Raw genomic sequence first — 18,578 nt, 5'->3', positions numbered from 1 at the left:
TAGATCACAATTGCAAAACGGCAATGCAGGTCAATGTACGGAAATCATGTCCTTTTAGTAAGGCATATCAATATTTGTCCAATGGCTCCAAAAAGTTTATTTTTTATAAGTATGTTTTATTATTTTGTCTGTAAATCTATCTATGCTTCCTGGTAGACATCTTGAGTAAATTCATTTACTTTCAGTTCGATTTCCACTGAGGTAACAGCTTAACAGGGGCTGTTCAGGCCTGACACAGGGGTTTGGGTTATACGGTCAACACAGCTAAGCTCCACATGCATTGGGTCAAACACTGAAGGTCAACATGGGCTTAGGTTGACACCTGAAAATGTCAACATCAGCTTAGGTCAACAGGGCCATTAGGTCGACACAAGCATTAGGTCGACATGCGTGATGGGAAGCGCGCTCCAGCGCACAGCACAGAAAGTCTGTGCAGCCCGCGGTTTTAGTACTAGATTGCATGGTATCTAGTATTAAATGTTTTAGAAAAACAGGAAGCTACAAGCTTACACTTATAGCACATTAATGATAAATACTGTGTTGCAGGTATTGAGAAATTGCCTTCAGTGACAAAAATGGAAACTCATTATAATAAGAGTATGGAACGCAAGAGGAAGCGGTAGGTATACTAATATACATGCAATAATTAATATTTTACATTAGAAGATGCTAATATGTTCAATACAAGCAAAGGGGATTTGAAAAGGATGCAGTCAGATTAGTATGAACATTTGGGTTATGCACTGGGGAGGGTTTTGGATAGGCATCAATGGGGGCATTAAGGTTAGGGTTAATTTATTTACAAGGAAATCATCAGCATGGGCAGCGCTGGCTGCGCTTCCATAAACCCCCCCCCCCCCCTCCTCAGCTGTCCCGGCCAGTCCCCGGCGCCAATGCAGTCCCTCTCTCTGTTCAATGATGTATGGCACCGGGAATGGCACATGCCCTTGGTTCTATGGCTGCTTTGTCTGCAGCCCATAGAAGCTAAACAGACAGGCCCAGAGGGAGGGATTTCCAATAGGAAGTTACTGCCAGTCACAGTGACGCCTGTGTAGTCTTGCAGTCTGCATCTGGCTTCATTTGGGCTGCGCCCATAGTTAAAAACCACCATTGATTGTCAGCATCCTTAACATAGGAACTACAAGTGTCCGGATCCCAACCCAACCTGTTTGGAAGCCCCCCCAAAAAACCTCACAAAGGGGCCCATTCTCATTTAATCCTCAAAAACACATTTGAGGTTAACTGCAAATATTTAGTATCCAATGAACATATCATAAATTCCTCTATCTCCTGCAATCCCTTCATTACTGAATACCCACCTATTCATCAAAGCTTACCTTTCTGATGCATAACCTAGTCCTTAGGCTGCTCCTCCAACCCCCTGCCTTGACCATCTCTGCTTTGCTTGACCATCCTGCCTTCAGGCCACCTCCCGCTACCTTGCTCTTCATTTCATCTGTCGCCCGTTCCCACCAGTTGCAAGCTCCTCAGAGCAAGGCCCTCTTCCCTCTTGTTGTCAAAGCCCTCTTCTCACTTTTCACTTATAGCTCTCTCCTGTTACTTACATCTAGGCTGTAGTGTTTTGTGAAACATGTTTTGGATCTGTATCTCCGGAAGTTTTTTGGATCTGGATCTGTTCCAAAACACCACATTTCAGTGTTTCATGTTTTGGATCTTTGGATCTGTATTTTTTTTTTTTTGCTCCTACGCTATTATTAACCTTAATAACATTAATTTACACTCGTTTAATGCCTATCCTGAATACCTCACAGCTCACAATGTTGTTTTTAGGCCAAAAGGTTACATCGAGGTAGGTGGATGACTATGCTAAGCGATACAATTGTGTGGCACAAACATCTGGCCCATCTAGGAGTGGCACTGCAGTGGCAGACAGGATGGCAGTTTGAAAAACTAGGCCCAAAAAGAGCACATAATGCCAAAAAAATAGGAACAAGATGGAATTGTCCTTGGGCCCTCCCACTCACCCTTTTCGGTACTTGTTTCCTAGCAGAGCGACCAGATTTATTATATACGCAAATGCCGTGAATTTGCATCACATCGCATCGCATCTTTTATAGTAGTAGCATGGGATGCGATGTGATTTTCCCGTTCCCGCTCCCTGTCATTCCCGTCCCCTGTCAGATCCTCTTAGAAATCACTCTGAGGTGATATTCTGTTGTGAGAAGAAGCATACCTCAGAGCTGGTGGTGATTTTTGGAGATTATTTGCTTTTTCATTGATATTATCGAGATGGCTGGATTTATTAATGTTTTTCTCACTGCCGCAGACGGAGGAGGAGGCGGTCGCCTTTTTCCAAGCTCATGATCTGCTTTTGGTGGCGCAGAATTGCGCAAATGGGCACGCCATGCGCCTTTGTTTGAAGGAGTCGATGTGGCGCTGCCATGTTAAAGTGTGTCGGCTGAAAGTGAGCCTGAAAGCGACACACTGGTTTCCAGGCTGCCGCTTGTCGTTTGTCACCATGCTGCGGTTCATTTATTCGTGGGCCCAGGAGCAGACTTCTATCGAGTATTGCAGCCAGCAGCTGGACATATCCAAGAAGACGGATATGTTTAATTAATCATGTTTTCATTTATTGTTCTTGTTCTTTTTATTCTTCTTGTTCATTAATCATTACTGTTTCTGAAAGTTTAACGTTGTTATATTTTATTTAAAAGAGCGCAGCGAGCCACCAAGCCCAAAACGTGGCGAGCGCAGAAAGCCCCGCAGACTACTCGTGGGGCTCGCTGCGATAGCCATGCTTCGGGCTTAGTGGCTCATCGCGCTCGCCACACTACATAAAATCAACTCCATGCTGACGTGGATAGTGGGTGTATGAAAAGGTCGGAGGACGCGTTCCGCCGCCCCTCGCGGGGCTCGCCGCGCTTGCCATGCTTCAGGTGGAGTTGATACTGGGGGTGACGCTAAACGGTGGCATAGGTCCTTAAAATTGTAAACACACATCACATCTCATTGTAAGCACCCATCACATCTCATGGCATGGGTGCTTGTACAATGAAATATCGTATCGCAGTTGGTGCACTGAGATTGCATGCGATTTTTCATTGTAGAAGCACTCCTGTGCACTTTATATGGACATCTCATCGCACACCACTATAAATGCTGCGCGATGCAATGCGATTTCACTACGGAGAATAGCCCAGTACGCAAAATGTGTACTGGGCGCCCTGCTAGGAAGCAAGTACCCCCTTTTCTTGCGTAAATAGGACATGCACACTTTTTTTAACAAACCAATAATTTCAGTGACAGTGTCTGCCACACTGCCTGTCTGCCACACTGCCCGTCGGCGGCGGGCACGGACGGGTGAGTACAGTACACGCCGTGACACACACGACTGTGGCTGAAATGAGTGGTTTGTTTGTTTGTGAGTACACTCTGGAGGGGGAAGAACTCAGTTAAAATTAGAGATGTGCCGACTCGGATTCCGGAGATCCGAGCCCCTACGGACGTCATCAATCCGAGCCCGGTTCCAAGCAGCGCTCGAAGCTTCCCGTCTGACTCGGATCCGGGCGCTCGGGCAAAACGTCATTGCCCGGCGCCGGATTACGCGAGGCTTTAAATAGCGGCTCCCATGCCCGCCATCTTCACTCCAGTCTAGGAGCGGGTTGGGAGAGGGTGTGTTGGTGCTGCTGCTGGGGCTTGAAATGAATTTGTCGCTGGGGCTGTCTGCTGGGGCCTGTCTCCCTCAGTGCTGCTGTGTACTCTGTCCTCCTCTCTGCTTAGCATGGGATCACCCCAGCAAGGACAGTCAGCTACTGTATGTAACAGTGATAATAACTGATTCTGCTGTGTGTGTAACTGTGTACTTGTAGTACTACTGTCTCCTCTGTGCTGGGGCCTACCTCTGGTGCTGTGCTGTATATATAATAATATTATATTATATATATATATATATATATATATTATATAATATATATATATATATATATATATATATATATATATATATATATATATATATATATATATATAAAAATAGGAAGCCAGCACATCCAAATGAATGAAAATAAATTATTTTTATATAGACAAAAAGAGTTCAATTGAAAACTGAATCCAAAAGAAGGACACACCAAGCATGGTGCAAACACAGCATACAGTTCAATGGATACATGTTACCAAAAAGTGGCAAAGTGTCAGCATGGTGTTCCAACTAGAAGGTCACTAATGCCATATATATATATATATATATATATATATATATATATATATATATATATATATATATATATATATATATATATATATAGTCCACTGGTGCTGCCTGCTAGTGCCTGCACTGAATAGAGGCTGCCTGTACCTACTCAGTACACTGGTGCAACTGCCAGTGCTACTGCCTACCTAGTAGTACCTACCTACTAGGCTATTATATTTAATTAAAAAATAATACCTGTGCTGCAGTGCTATAATTGTAATGAATTCCAGGCTGCTGGTGCCCTGTCAACCAGTACCTACTGCAATATAATTAATTATTATTATAATATCATTCTGCTGGTGCCTACTACTGCCGTATCTACCTGTCTTGTGCCTAGTACTGCCGTATCTACCTGTCTGGTGCCTGGTACTACCGTATCTACCGTCTGGTGCCCACTGCCAGCGCTACTGCCTACCTAGTAGTTTCTACCTAGGCTGATATATTTAATTAATAAATAAATAATACCTGTCCTGCAGTGCTGTAACTGTTATTAATTCCAGGCTGATGGTGCCCTGCCAACCAGTACCTACTGCAATATAATTATTATTATAATATCATTCTGCTGGTGCCTTCTACTGCCGTATCTACCTATCTTGTGCCTAGTACTGCCGTATCTACCTATCTTGTGCCTAGTACTGCCGTATCTACCTGTCTGGTGCCTAGTACTGCCGTATCTACCTGTATGGTGCCTAGTACTGCCATATCTACCTGTCTGGTGCCTAGTACTGCCGTATCTGTAATACCTGCCTGCTGGTGCATACCTACTGACGTAATATAATTGCACTCCAGTGGTGCTGTCCTGTGACATAACTCCACAAAAATAATGGAGATCCAAAATATAGAGTATAAAAAATTAGGGAAAGATGAAGATCCACTTCCTCATAGTTCTGAAGCTGCTGCCACTAGTCATGACATAGACGATGAAATGCCAACAATGTCACGGCCGATGCCCAGTGTGAAAGCTGAGGGCGTGTACAATCAAAACCAAAGTTCCGTAGAAGGAATCGAAAAAGTAAATGTAAATCGTTGGAAGAGAAACGTAAACTTGCCAATATGCCATTTACGACATGGAGTGGCAAGGAACGGCTAAGGCCATGGCCTAAGTTCATGAATGGTGGTTCAGCTTCACATGACAATCAAAGTGCTCCTCCTCTCTCCCCGCCCAATAGTAAATTAAAGAGAGTTAGGCTGACACCGACTAAAAAAACTCAGAAAACAACTCTGCCTTCTAAAGACATATCCCAAATCCCCAAGGAGAGTGCAAGGGTGTCGGTGGTTGTGATGCCGTACCTTCCTATCACTGTACGTGAAGAGGTGGCTCCTTCCACCATTTGCAGTACGCCCTCTGCATATGCTGGAAGGATCACCCACAGTCTAGTTCCAGAATTTAATAATGAAGGTAATCTTGTACACCACGAGGAGGATATTGATGTAGCTGGCGCTGAGGAGGAAGTTGACGAGGAGGATGCAGAGGTGGTTTGCTTAATGATGCACCAGGGGGGAATGAGGCACCTGGGGGGGGGGAGTTGTTGTCCATGGGATGAAAAAAGCCCATCATCATGCCTGGGCAGAGGACCAATAAATCCACCTCTACGGTCTGGAATTTTTTTTTATCTGAATCCGGACAACAAATGTATTGCCATTTGTAGCTTATGTAAAACTCCAATAAGCAGGGGTAAGGATCTTGCCCTCCTAGGGGCATCCTCCCTTATACGTCACCTGAACAACCTTCATAAATCAGTGTCTAGTTCAGGAACTGCGGCTAGCAGTCCAGGGACACCTAAATCCCTTGGTCCTCCTTTTGGAGCCAAGCGCCTGAAAAGCACACCACCAACTCCCTCCTCGTCAAATTCCTCCTTGATCCGGATCGGGGGGAGTCCAGCAGGCCATGTCACCTGCATGACTGACTCCATAGATTCCTCCAGAGGATCCTGCAGTTCTACGCCTACTACTGCTGCTGCTACTGTTGCTGGAAGTCAGTCATCATCCCAGAGGGGAAGTCGTAAGACCGCTACGTCTTTCACTAAGCAATTGACCGTCCAACAGTTGTTTGCCATGAGGACTAAATACGACAGCAGTCATTCTATGGCAAAGCGGATAACTACGGCCTTGACAGCTATGTTGGTGTTAGACGTGCGTCCGGTGTCCACCATCAGTGGAGTGGGATTTAGACGGTTCATGGAGGTATTGTGTCCCAAATCCCGTCTAGATTCCTCTTCACTAGGCAGGCAATACCCAGGATGTACAGGGACCTGAAAAATGCGGCTGTACCCACTGTCCACTTAACTACGGACATGTGGAAAAGTGGATCAGGGCAAACTAATGACTATATGAAGGACTATATGTCTCTGTAGAGCCAGTTTATACAGGGAGAGAGGAATTGCTTTTTTTATTTGTGGGGGCCCAAACAAACCAATCATTTCAGCCACAGTTTTGTAGACCCTGTCACTGAAATGATTGGTTTGTTAAAGTGTGCATGTCCTATTTCTGCAACATTAGGTGGATGGGAGGGCCACAGGACAATTCCATCTTGCATTTCTTTTTTGACCATTATGTGCTTTGTGGGGACTAGATTTTAAAACTGCCTTCCTGTCTGCCACTGCAGTGCCACTCCTAGATGATCCACGTGTTTGTGCCGCCCACTTGTGTGGCTAAGCATAGTTATCCAGCTACCTTGGTGCAACCTTTTGCCCTAAAAACAATATTGTGAGGTGTTCAGAATAGACTGGAAATGAGTGGAAATGAATGTTATTGAGGTTAATAATAGCGTAGGAGCAAAAAATTTTTTTTAATTTTAGCAGTTTTTATGCTTTAAAAAAAAATAAAAAAATCCAAACCCAAAACCCAAACCCAAAATGTTTAGGGCGTGTTTTGGCAAAACCCATTAGAACTCAAAACCTGAAGGTTCTCAGAGCCCAAAACCCAAAATGTGAAAAGTGGCCGGTGCACATCCCTAGTTAAAATAGAGCCAGTTTGTACAGGGGACTCCAAACTGCCTTTTTTCCTGTCAGTACAGGCATGGACTGTCTGACATGTCTACTTGTCTACAGGTTTTAATACCTGTCTAAATATGTTTACTAGCTTAATAATGTATATACAAGTGATGTTGGTTCAATAAGGGTGCTATCAGACCACCTAGGGTGTTAATTTACAAACACTCTAGATGAAGTAGGTAGCAAATGCCTTATAAATGTGCTTGGGCTGTCTTATAAAAACCACAAGGGGATAATTTCAATCCCGGTTTACAGCCTGCTACACCCATCCAAGCACTTTGACCCTGATCAGAAAAAAACCCAAGTAATTGATACTTCCACCATTACATGGTTTTTCTCCCACTTCTCAATTGTTCTACTTAACACAATGTTATAATTATGTTATTCTGTGTCTTCAATAAAATCCTAAGGACTATTGCACCATATTAAGTCCGAAATAATATCCTGAAACCACCACTAGATGGTGCTAAAAGGACAGTTTATCAGAGGACCATAGTGAGATAGGTCCCTGAAGAACTCGTATAACATCATTAACCCACCAGCAGGTGGTAGTATAGTCACAGAAAGGTTGAAGTGAAATTGGTGTCTTTCACATTGGAGATTAAATAACCATTGAACAGGGGTACATTTATATACTTTTCTGATTATAATAACCACATCTCTGGCTACTATTCCGTGAGCATATTCTTAGACAGGATTCAAGTGTCATTTTTTTAAAGCACTTATTTCCTTTCTTTTTGTGCACATTGTGTGTATATGTGAGTACGTCCAATATTTTAACTTCTACTTTTCGCTGCATTCCCATTCAAGCTAATTGTGGGATTATTAATGATAACATATTAAAAGTTACTTTTTATGATTCCATTTCCTTAGTGCGTTCCCCCCAGAGCAGTCCCTTTTCTCTTTTTGTCCAAATATGTTGGATGCTGTCACCAAAGTAATCCTCCACCATTTTTTCAATGGTGACAGGATCGTATGCAGTGATAGTAGACATGTCAATAATCATTGGCAGGTCCATCAGTCCGGACCAGATGTCCAAACTCTCTCTTGTCTGCCCTGCAATACCGCCAGTGGGTCAGGTAGGAAATTTGAACTGTTTCGTTACCGCTACAGGTGTGGGAGAAAATTAAAGTCAGCTTCAGATGACAATCTCCTGACAAGCAGGTCTTTACACTGCTGTAGACTTGTGTCTGCTGGAAACAGAGACACAACATACGCTTTAAACCGAGGATTGAGCACGGTGGACGTTATGCATTTCAGAATCGCAACGCTTTAGCTCCTCCTTCACTTTCTTCAACGGCTTCTGCAACAGCCTGATCAGAATGACCTAACTGAAGCTGACAGTTTTGGAACTGACTTCACGTGTGGCAAGTTTAAACGGCTGGAGAACCTTGCACAACATGGAAATCAGTCTCCACTGTGCTTGAGTCAGGTGCATCGTGGGGATGCCCATGTCGTAGGTGGCTGTGTAGGTTTGAATGGTATTTTGCTGCTCCTCCATCCTCTGCAGCATATAGAGGGTGGAGTTCCAGCACGTCACAACCTCTTGTTTGAGGTGATGGCAGGGCAGGTTCAGGAGTTTTTAATGTCACTCCAGCCTTTGTACAGGCCACCACAAGCATCTCCTGCACACTCCTGTCACTTTTTTAAGGAAATGCTGCACCACCAAATTTATTGTATGGGAAAAACATGGCACATGTTGGAAATTGCCCGTTTGTAATGCCACATAATGATACTGGCTTTGTCTGATACCACAAATCCTCAGGAGAGTCTAAGTGGGGTAAGCCACTGTGAGATAATTTCCCACAGTTTCTCTAAGATGTTGTAGGCTTTGTGACTCTTACTGAAACCGGTGATACACAGCATAGCCTGCTTTGAAAGCAGCTGGCATTTCAGAGATGCTGCTGCTGTTGCTGCAGACGGCGATACATCTACCCAGCTGTCACAGTCATATAGTCCTTAGTTTGCCCTGAACCACTTATCCACATGTCCATCGATAACCGCATTTTTCACGGCACTGAGGACACTTTTTCGGACTAATCTGTACATTCTGGGTGTCGCCTGCCTAGTGAAGTGGAATCTAGATGGGATTTGGTAGCGGGGACACAATACCTCCATCAGTAGTCTAAATCCCACTCCACTGATGGCGGACACTGGACGCACGTCTAAAACCAACATAGCTGTCAAGGCCACAGTTATCGGCTTTTCTTTACGATGACGGATGACTACTGTTGTACTTCGTCCTCAACGCAAACAACTGTTAGATGGTCAATTGCTTAGTGAAAGATGTAGAGGTGTTTTGATTTCCCTCTGGGATGATGAATGACTCCCAGCAGCAACAGCAGTAGTGGCAGCAGTAGATGTGGTGCTGCAGGATCCTCCGGAGGATTTCCGGGTAGAAGAGGAGTTATTCATGCCGATGACATGGCCTGCAGGACTACTTCTCAACCGGATCGAGGAGGAAATTGACGAGGAGCACCTTCATCACAACCACCAACACCCTTGAGATTTGCGATACCATGTCTTTAGAAGGCACAGTAGTTTTCTGTGTTTTTGATGACAGCTTAACTCTCTTAAATTTTCAATCATCATGTGAAGCTGAACTGCTAGTTATGAACATAGGCAAGGGCCTTAGCCATTCCTTGCCACTCCGTGTCTTAAATGGCATATTGGCAAGCTTACTTTTCCCCTCAAACGATTTACATTACATTACATTTATTTTTCTTCTTCATGTTTCCGAACTGTGGCATTTTCGATTTTACATGCCCTCTACAATGAAATTGGGCATTGGCCATGGCAGACAACGTTGATGGCATTTCATGTTCTATGTCATGAGTAGTGGCAGCAGCATCAGCATCAGCACTAGGAGGAAGTGGTTTTTGTACTTTTACTATTTTATCCTCCAAATTTTATGCGGCACAGGAGAGTGTATCAAACACACGGCAAAGCCTGAGAAAATTAGATGTATTAAAATAGCCCTTTTATTTTGTAGTTATTTATATGCAGCACAGGAGGAGGGTACCACACACACACGGCAAAGCCAGAAAAATATAGATGGAATAAAATAACAGAAAATAAATCTGCAAACTGAGCACAAAAATCTGGTTATTGTCCAACCTGCTGCTGTTTTAAAGGGATACTCAACCCTTGCAAAAAATAGAAAAATAGACCACAGAATAAACAGCACTTTTGGACCAAACCATAAGAAAGACTCACTTTTTTTAGGTAAATTTAAATATTTATTCACATTAAAAGTAATTCCACCGGCTGGTAGGACAATAAATCAATAAAATTACAATTATTAGAACATTGACTAACGATGAAAAATATTTTAATCAATTAGTTTGGAATAAAAATCAAATACTGTACACTGACAAACATTTCTAGCTATGGAACAATCTATTTTTAGATGTTATCTAAAGATTTCAGTGGCTGCAAAGAAACACATGAAATCTCCATTTATTTGTTGATTATATTAGCAGAACTAGTCGAGGCTCAATAATTCTATGGCCAAGCTGTTCAGTTCAGTTCCATAATAGATAGGCAGCGAAAGATGTTAAAGAGTTTCTTTTTTAGCAGCACTTAGCACAGTTAAAGCAGTGTTCCATTTATGCAAAGCAGTGTTAGAAGCTCTAATGAGTATAATTCCCATCCAGAGAAGTGTTTAGCATTAGGCAGCAGTTAGTGCAAATTAGCCAGGAATAAATATGCAATACTTATACTATGCTGTTTTCCTACCTGGGGTTTGTAGTCCCTCTGCTGGGCAGTTGTATGTGCCTCCACAGACTGGTTCGCAGCCCTACCTGGAACATCCAGCCTGGGTTCAAATCCTGGTCGTGGTGGCCATTGGTGGTCATGCCAAACTTTGTTAAGATACTGTATAACACGTTTCCCCACCACCTAGTCCGTTAGCAGATTTATCAGATGCTGTGTGCTGGGTTGAAGTGTGACCAGGGAGTTGCTTAAAGTGCAATTTTTTCTGAATTTTAATAAGTGCATGGCCACACCTCCCATGAGATGCTTTGGTCATGCCTCACATGATTAATCCCCCTGAAAAGTACCAAGGCCCCTCCAGGCACTCTACTGCCCTGACTGTATATAGGGGGTGGGCAAACTATGGCCTGATCTGGACTGGCCCACTACCCTCCACCTGTGCGCTATGACAACTGACCTGCTTGTCATAGTGCTACAGCACTGCAGTCCTTACTCGTGGCACCGCTGAGTAGATCTTAGCCGTATCACAGGGGCAGTCAGGGTTCCTATGTGATGTCAGATGTTGGGTGGTGTGGGGGAGGAGCCGCTGTGTTCCACTCCTGCTTGCTGGCTGCGCCCCCCACATCACCCAGTGTCTGATGTCACTAAGAAAGTCCCGGCCCGTGTATCCCCCCTGCTCTGTTACTGCGTGACGGGGTGCATGGGTATCAGGCAGTGCTGCCACCATCGTCGTCATCACAAGGAGTCCTGCAGTCAGTCACTGGAGGAGACAGCAAGGCAGAGGAGCAGAGCAACCTGGTCAAGAAGGAGAAGGTAAGCAGCCAGCAGCACTACCTGTCATGTAGCCTGGCCCCATCTCTCCTACTCCCGGGCATTGCCCCTCTGCTGAGCTCTGTCTCCATAATGGGATTATTGCCCTGCTGTCTGTCCCTGTAACTTGCTTGATGCAGCCATGCCATGCCGCACACAGTAGTAGTAGTATTACGTTTATTTATAAGGCGCCGCAAAGTGTCCGCAGCGCCGTACATAGCAAACAAAAAAATTACGAGGTAACGTACAGGGTGTGTTGAAAAATACAGTATAAATAGGGGTATAGCTGGTAGAACTAAAATCAGCATCAGTTCAGAAGTAGGTGTCAAAATTGTCGAGGAGACTGAAGATGAAGTAGAGGAAGGGAAGAACAGGACAGGAGCACAGGTGAGGTAAAGAGGTAGGGTGAGTACGTGAGGAAGGAGGGCCCTACTCATAAGAGTTAACATACTAAAAATAGGTGGGTGGACGAACGAAAAACAATAGGATAAGTAGGAACGGAGGGGAACGGAGGCAGGATAGGAGGATCAAAAGAGGTTAGGAGGAGGGATAGGCTAGTCGAAAAAAGTGGGTTTTGAGGGAGCGCTTGAAGGAGGTAAGGGAATCAGAAAGCCTGATGGGTGGCGGGAGGTTGTTCCAGTGCAGGGGGGCAGCGCGAGAGAAGTCTTGGACACGGGAGTGGGAGGAGGTGATTAGGTGAGAGGTCAGTCGGCGGTCAGTGATGGAGCGAAGAGGACGGGAGGGAGTGTGGATAGAGATCAGTGAAGAGAGGTAAGGAGCGGTGGAGGAGGAGAGAGCCTTGTAGGTGGTGGTGAGGAGTTTAAAGAGAACTCGGAAAGGAATGGGGAGCCAGTGAAGAGATAGACAGAGGGGGGAGGCGGAGGTAGAGCGGCGGGAGAGGAAGATGAGCCTAGCAGCAGCGTTAAGAATGGATTGGAGAGGTGCGAGGCGGGTGAGAGGTAGCCCAGAGAGAAGGATGTTGCAGTAGTCAAGGCGGGAGATTGAATGAGAATTTTGGTCGCGTCAGTGGAGAGGAATGGTCTGATGCGTGAGATGTTGCGTAGGTGAAAGCGGCAAGACTGTGAGAGAGCACGAATGAGGGGGGTGAAAGAGAGGGAGGAGTCAATGATGACACCGAGGCAGCGCGTTTGGTCGGTGGAGGTGATCTCGGTTTCACCAATACTGATGGAGATAGTGGGAGAAGAGGGGATGTTCGGGGGATGGAAGATTAGAAGTTCAGTTTTAGCCATGTTTAGCTTCAGGAAGCGTTGGGTCATCCAGGCTGAGATGGCCATGAGGCATTCGGAGACCTTGGACAGGAGTGATGGGGATAGGTCGGGGGAAGAGAGATAGATTAGGGTATCATCACCATAAAGGTGGTAATGAAAACCATAGGAGCTGATGAGGGTGCCCAGAGAGGTGGTGTAGAGAGAGAAGAGGAGAGGGCCAAGGACAGACCCTTGGGGAACACCGACTGGCTGCGGGGTAGTAGTAGAGGAGGAGCTCGGAGTGGAGACGGAGAAGGAGCGATCGGAGAGGTATGAGGTGAACCAGGAGAATACCGTGCCAGTGATGCCAAAGGAGCAGAGGGTGTTGAGCAGGAGAGGGTGGTCAACAGTGTCAAAGGCAGCCGACAGATCAAGCTGGATGAGGATAGAGAAGAGGCCTTTGGATTTAGCCGATATTAGATCGTTAGTGACTTTGGTCAGGGCAGTTTCAGTGGAATGTAAAGGGCGGAACCCGGATTGGAGGGGGTCGAGAATGGAGTTAGCAGTAAGGTGGCTTAGGAGACGATTATAGGTCAGACGTTCTAGGAGCTTGGAGGCAAAAGGGAGGAGGGAGATGGGCCTGTAGTTGGATGGAGAGTTGGGGTCCAGATTTGTTTTTTTGAGAATTGGGGAGACAAGAGCGTGTTTGAAGGAGGAAGGGAAGATCCCAGAGGATAGGGAAAGATTAAAGAGGTGAGCCAGGTGAGAGCAGACTGACGGACAGAGACGACGGATAATATTGGAGGGGATAGGATCGAGCGGGCAGGTGGAGGGAGAAGCAGATTGAAGGATAGAGTGGACTTCAGCAGCAGTGGTGGGGTAAAATGAGGACAGGGGTTGGAAGGAGGGGAGTGGGGATGTAGGAGGGGAGGAGGGAGAGGGTGAGGTCATGGCAGCAGTGATGGCAGTCCTGAGAGAGGAGATTTTGGTTGAAAAGTAGGTAGCAAAATCAGCGGCTACTTCACAAGTGTCCTTTATATCATTAAACCAGAGACACACAGCATTGGAGAGCTACCTTATGCATTGCTTATGACCATGCTTTCCTTATCACTAAGGAAGGTACAATAGTGGGGTCCTAGGATACCACAGAGGCAAGTATAAGGGGCCTTCTATTGTGTTGCATGATGTGTAAAAGGGGTATATGGTTTGCTACAATACATTCAAAGACACACCCCCTCTTGAGTGACCCCACCCCATATTTCTGGAGTGCGGCCCTCGAATATCTTCTCAAAGTATTAAGTGGCCCCCCAGCTGAAATAATATCCCACCCCTGCTGTATATGGTTCACATCACCAACTTCCGGCCTCTCCTATTATGAGCAAAAAGCCATACAAGACTATTGCGTTATTGGCATTGATTTTAGCACCATCGATTTTTTTTTTCATACTAGATATTGCACACCTACAGGTATGTGAAGTACAATACACTTTAAAATAAACACATTCACAAAGTCACCCTCCAGTGAGCTCTCAGTCCCCTACTTTTCTATATGACCAAAGCATCTCCCAAGATCAGATCAGCTTCTCCTTTCCACAGAGTGACCCCACTCATCCCATCCCCCATATTACCATGGATTAAGGTCTATTGTTTTTATATATAATCCTTGGCCATAACATTAAAACCACCTACCTAAAAGCATGTAAGTCCCCCTTGTGCCATGAAAACTACTCTGACTAATCAAGGCATGGACTTCACAAGACCTCAGAAGGTGTCATGTGGTATCTGGCACCAAGATTTTAGCAGCACATCCTTTAAATCCAATACGTTATAAGATGGGACCTCTATGGCTTGAACTTGTTTTTTAAGCAAATCCCACAGATGCTTGATTAGATTTATAAATTTCAAGGCCAAGTGAATATCTTGCATGCTTTGTATACTGTACCTCCCACATTTTGTGATTTGGTGGACTCTCCTTTAAAAGCTGTTTAGGAAACAATTGGATGATGGACAACATGGCCATGATTACTTTTTGAAGGCAGAATGGGCTGCTCCTTTGCAAAACTTGTCTAGAAAGCTTTATGTTTTATAGTAACAGAGTTTCTGAGGTTGAAAAAAGACATTAGTTCATCAAGCTCAACCTATAACTGATCTCCTATGGTGCACATTTTATGTATATAAATGACCCCAATGATGTTACCTATCTGTTTTAAACTAGAATTCCCGATGACCGAAAAGGCCTTCCTTTTTCTATCTGGGTCCAAGATTATACCTTATAACTAATGGCTATAACCCTAAGTGGCACACATAATCATGTAGTCTGATACTTTTGTGATCTTAATTGTAATTTTCACATTATTCTCCTTGACTTGTTGGAGTTTATCAATTACTTTTTAGACTTTTGCTAGGGAATATGGTTAAATACCTAAAGAACCGAGCTGTACATAAAATAATGTTTGAAGAATTGTAACAAAACAAGATGTATTTAAAATGTCTCTTGGCATGCTTGAATGCACCCATTAATACCATAGACCAAGCTTGTACTGTATCCTCACTTTTCACATGGTGTTCAAAACTCATTCTTATAGCTTCTCTACAGAATGTACACAATGGGTGCTCTCAGAGAACTTTTGGTACACTGCGGCAGCAATGCATAGTCAGCGTAGTGTTCACGTCAGGCAGCTAGTCACCGTACTGTCTCCGGGAGCTGCAGCTTTGTCCCTAGCAAGCCTAGTGAGTGCCTCTCACACAGCGCCGGTAACCACCAGATCCCCATGGTGGACGCCGACGGAGTGGGGATCATGCGGGCGCCGGCAGAGAGGCACTCCATCTGTCTGAGAAGCAGGAGATTCTCAGACGCTTGTGTGTCTCAGTAATTATTGGGTCAGGGTACGGCAACCCTGCCTGTGTCCGCTTCAGGGAGACAGACAGGGTTAGGTGTTCGGTAGCGAGTGCGTCTCCTGCACAAAGGGGGGGTGCGTTGCACAAGTGCGTCTCATGCACAATAAAGGACACATTTGCCAGTGCTCCATGTTACATACTGGCAAATGCCTCCATTTCAAACCCCCACTATTCACGCCAGCCCAAAGCATGGCGAATGTAGCTAGCCCCGCAAGGGCATGCGATACGTGTCCTCCCGACTTGTTCATACCCCCACTATCAACGTCGGCGTGGAGTTGATTTTATAAAGTGTGGCGAGTCCAGCGAGTCACCGAGCCCGAAGCGTGGCGAGGGGATGTGGATTACTTGACATGTATTCCGCGTCCCCGCGCGGGGCTCGCTTCACTCGCCTTGCTTCGGGCATGGTGGCTCGCTGCGCTTGCCATACCTTATAAAATCAACTCCACATCAATGTGGATAGTGGGGGTATGAACAAGTCGGAAGGACGTGTAACACGTCCGCTTGTCACGCTTCGGGCTAGCTTGGATAGTGGGGGTTTTCAGGAACACATTCACACCTGTCATGTCAGGCAGGTTAAAATCGTCAATGGTTCCCACACAATGTAATAAGCGCTGACTGACTACACTAACTGCGTAACGCTGACTGACTACGCTAACTACATAAGCTCCGGCTAGCCGGGATGGGCAGGAACACTACGCTGATACTGACAGGGACGCTGACTATGCTGGCCGTGGGAACACTACACTGATTCTGACAGGGACGCTACGCTGACTACGTAACTGCCACCGTGAAACTACACAAGTAGCGAACTATTATACACATGTGCTGACAACAATGAAACTGTCACAGAGCAAATGGTTGGTAGGAAGTGTGAAGGTCCATTGATTTACATTATATTTTGTACTATATTCATTAAAATAGCTTTAAAATTGTGTATTAAATGCATAACATTACTGTCCATGTGTACAAGAAGCAAAAAGTCGAATATGAGTGAAGAATATTCATTGCGGTATTCAATCCGGGATTCCGACTGTCAGAATGTCCCGACAGTCAAAATCCTGGGCCATTTTCGCCCAACTAGACAGTTTCTCAAAAGGCGGAATTCAATGTTCCACCTGTTGAGTGTCAAAAAGGGGGCGTGTTGGCGAAAACGTCCATAAGTTGTCACAATTGACTTCTGGCAATCCATGGCTGTTTTCGACAGAACAGACTTCTTTTAAAGTTGGATCTGTTTTGTAAAAATTTGACTTCAAATCATGGACAGCATTGATTAGGCGGCGGGCGCTATTTCCTCTGTCAGAAATAGTGCCACAACGTTGAATACCCCCCTTATTCTTTTAAGAGACTGCTGTATTATTATCATTGCGAACACTATTTCCCTTATTTCTCAACAGTTTTGGAAAGGGCAGAAGTCAGACTCTGCAAACATACTTTATTGAATACATGGATGAAGTAGCTGTGGAGATAGGAATTCGCCCCAACATCATACATCTGTTACTCACAGATCCTAGATTAGCCTGGAATGTATTCTTTGGCCCCTGTACACCGTACCAATATCGTCTTACAGGTCCCGGCAAATGGAGTGGAGCTAGGAGAGCAATCATGACCCAGTGGAACCGAACACTAAGCCCCGCCAGGACGCGTGTTGTTTGCAGACCTACAGAACCTAGACCAAGGTTTAGAAATGTAATTGGCTTCTGTGCATTGCTGGCAGCAATTTTGCTCATTTTCTGTTGTGTAGGCTTTAAATCCTTAATATGAGACTTGACGTATACTGTAATTTACAGAAAATTGTTTTGATTTTTTTCAGTTTCAGGAATACACGAAAAACTGAGCTAATTAAACTTAAAATTAGGGGGGTTCAAATGATGCTCATTTGCAATAAAAAAAAAAGCAAAGCACAGCTTGGAGACTTTTACATAAACACACCTGCTATTGCCCCATTGATTCCATTGATATAGTTGTATGGATTTACAGGCAGAAATGGTGGTGGCTGGTCAGTGCCAGCAACAGTCAGTGGAAGCAACTGAGTTAACAGGTGGTGTATCTTATCAAATGAACAATAAGAACACAGGTGTTTGCACTTAAGCACAAGATGAAGTCATGTCCTTAAAAGTCACATAAGTGTTCCCTTTTTGCGGTCCTTTTGAATGTGATATTTTGCATTTGACACCATTCACCGCTGCCGGAGGATGTCCAATGATAGATCCTTTGTGCAGCAGGTCCGATCTCCAACTCCGATGCGCACGGGCCCGTGCATTGGAAAATGATGAAATTGTACTGTTAAGCAGCATGCAGGAAAGTTCACGCCAGAAATACAAATGTTACATTCCTGGGTACTTGTTTCCTAGCACGGCCACAACGATCATGATCGTGGGCATCGTGAGGAAAAATCGGGGGCATCGCGGCCATCGCAAGCACTATTTCCCTATAGGGAACAATGTTAAATGCCTCAATTTAGCCGCGATGCCCCCGATTTCCCATAGGAAACAATGTTAAATGGGTCAATTTACCCAAATCATCATAGGGAACAATGTTAAATGGGCCATAAACCCCCCAAAACACCCCTCAACAGTGAAATGTCCCCCCAAAAGTATTTTACGACACCCCACGATCAACGCGAACCCGAAGCGTGGCGAGCGGCGGCGGTACGCGTCCTTCGACCTCGCGGGGCTCGCTGCGCTCGCCACGCTTCGGGCTCGGTGGCTCGCTATGCTCGCCACACTATTCTATTCTCAACTCCAC

The 18,578-nt window shown here is 45.1% G+C and overlaps 1 pseudogene across 1 annotated transcript in view; it reads left to right on the top strand.

Annotated features, from left to right (window-relative positions):
* Positions 1-18,306, top strand: part of LOC146026378 (dimethylaniline monooxygenase [N-oxide-forming] 2-like) — a 65,918-nt pseudogene extending 47,612 nt beyond the window's left edge. The window contains exons 9-10 of the transcript XR_014454438.1: positions 547-619; positions 17,228-18,306. The product of XR_014454438.1 is annotated as a dimethylaniline monooxygenase [N-oxide-forming] 2-like (transcript). The remainder of the gene's footprint in view (positions 1-546; positions 620-17,227) is intronic.
* Positions 18,307-18,578: the final 272 nt, after the last annotated feature.

Source organism: Crinia signifera, chromosome 8 (assembly GCF_055691185.1).
Source record: "Crinia signifera chromosome 8, ASM5569118v1, whole genome shotgun sequence".
NCBI lineage: Eukaryota > Metazoa > Chordata > Amphibia > Anura > Myobatrachidae > Crinia > Crinia signifera.
This window is presented reverse-complemented; position numbering and strand designations above follow the sequence as displayed.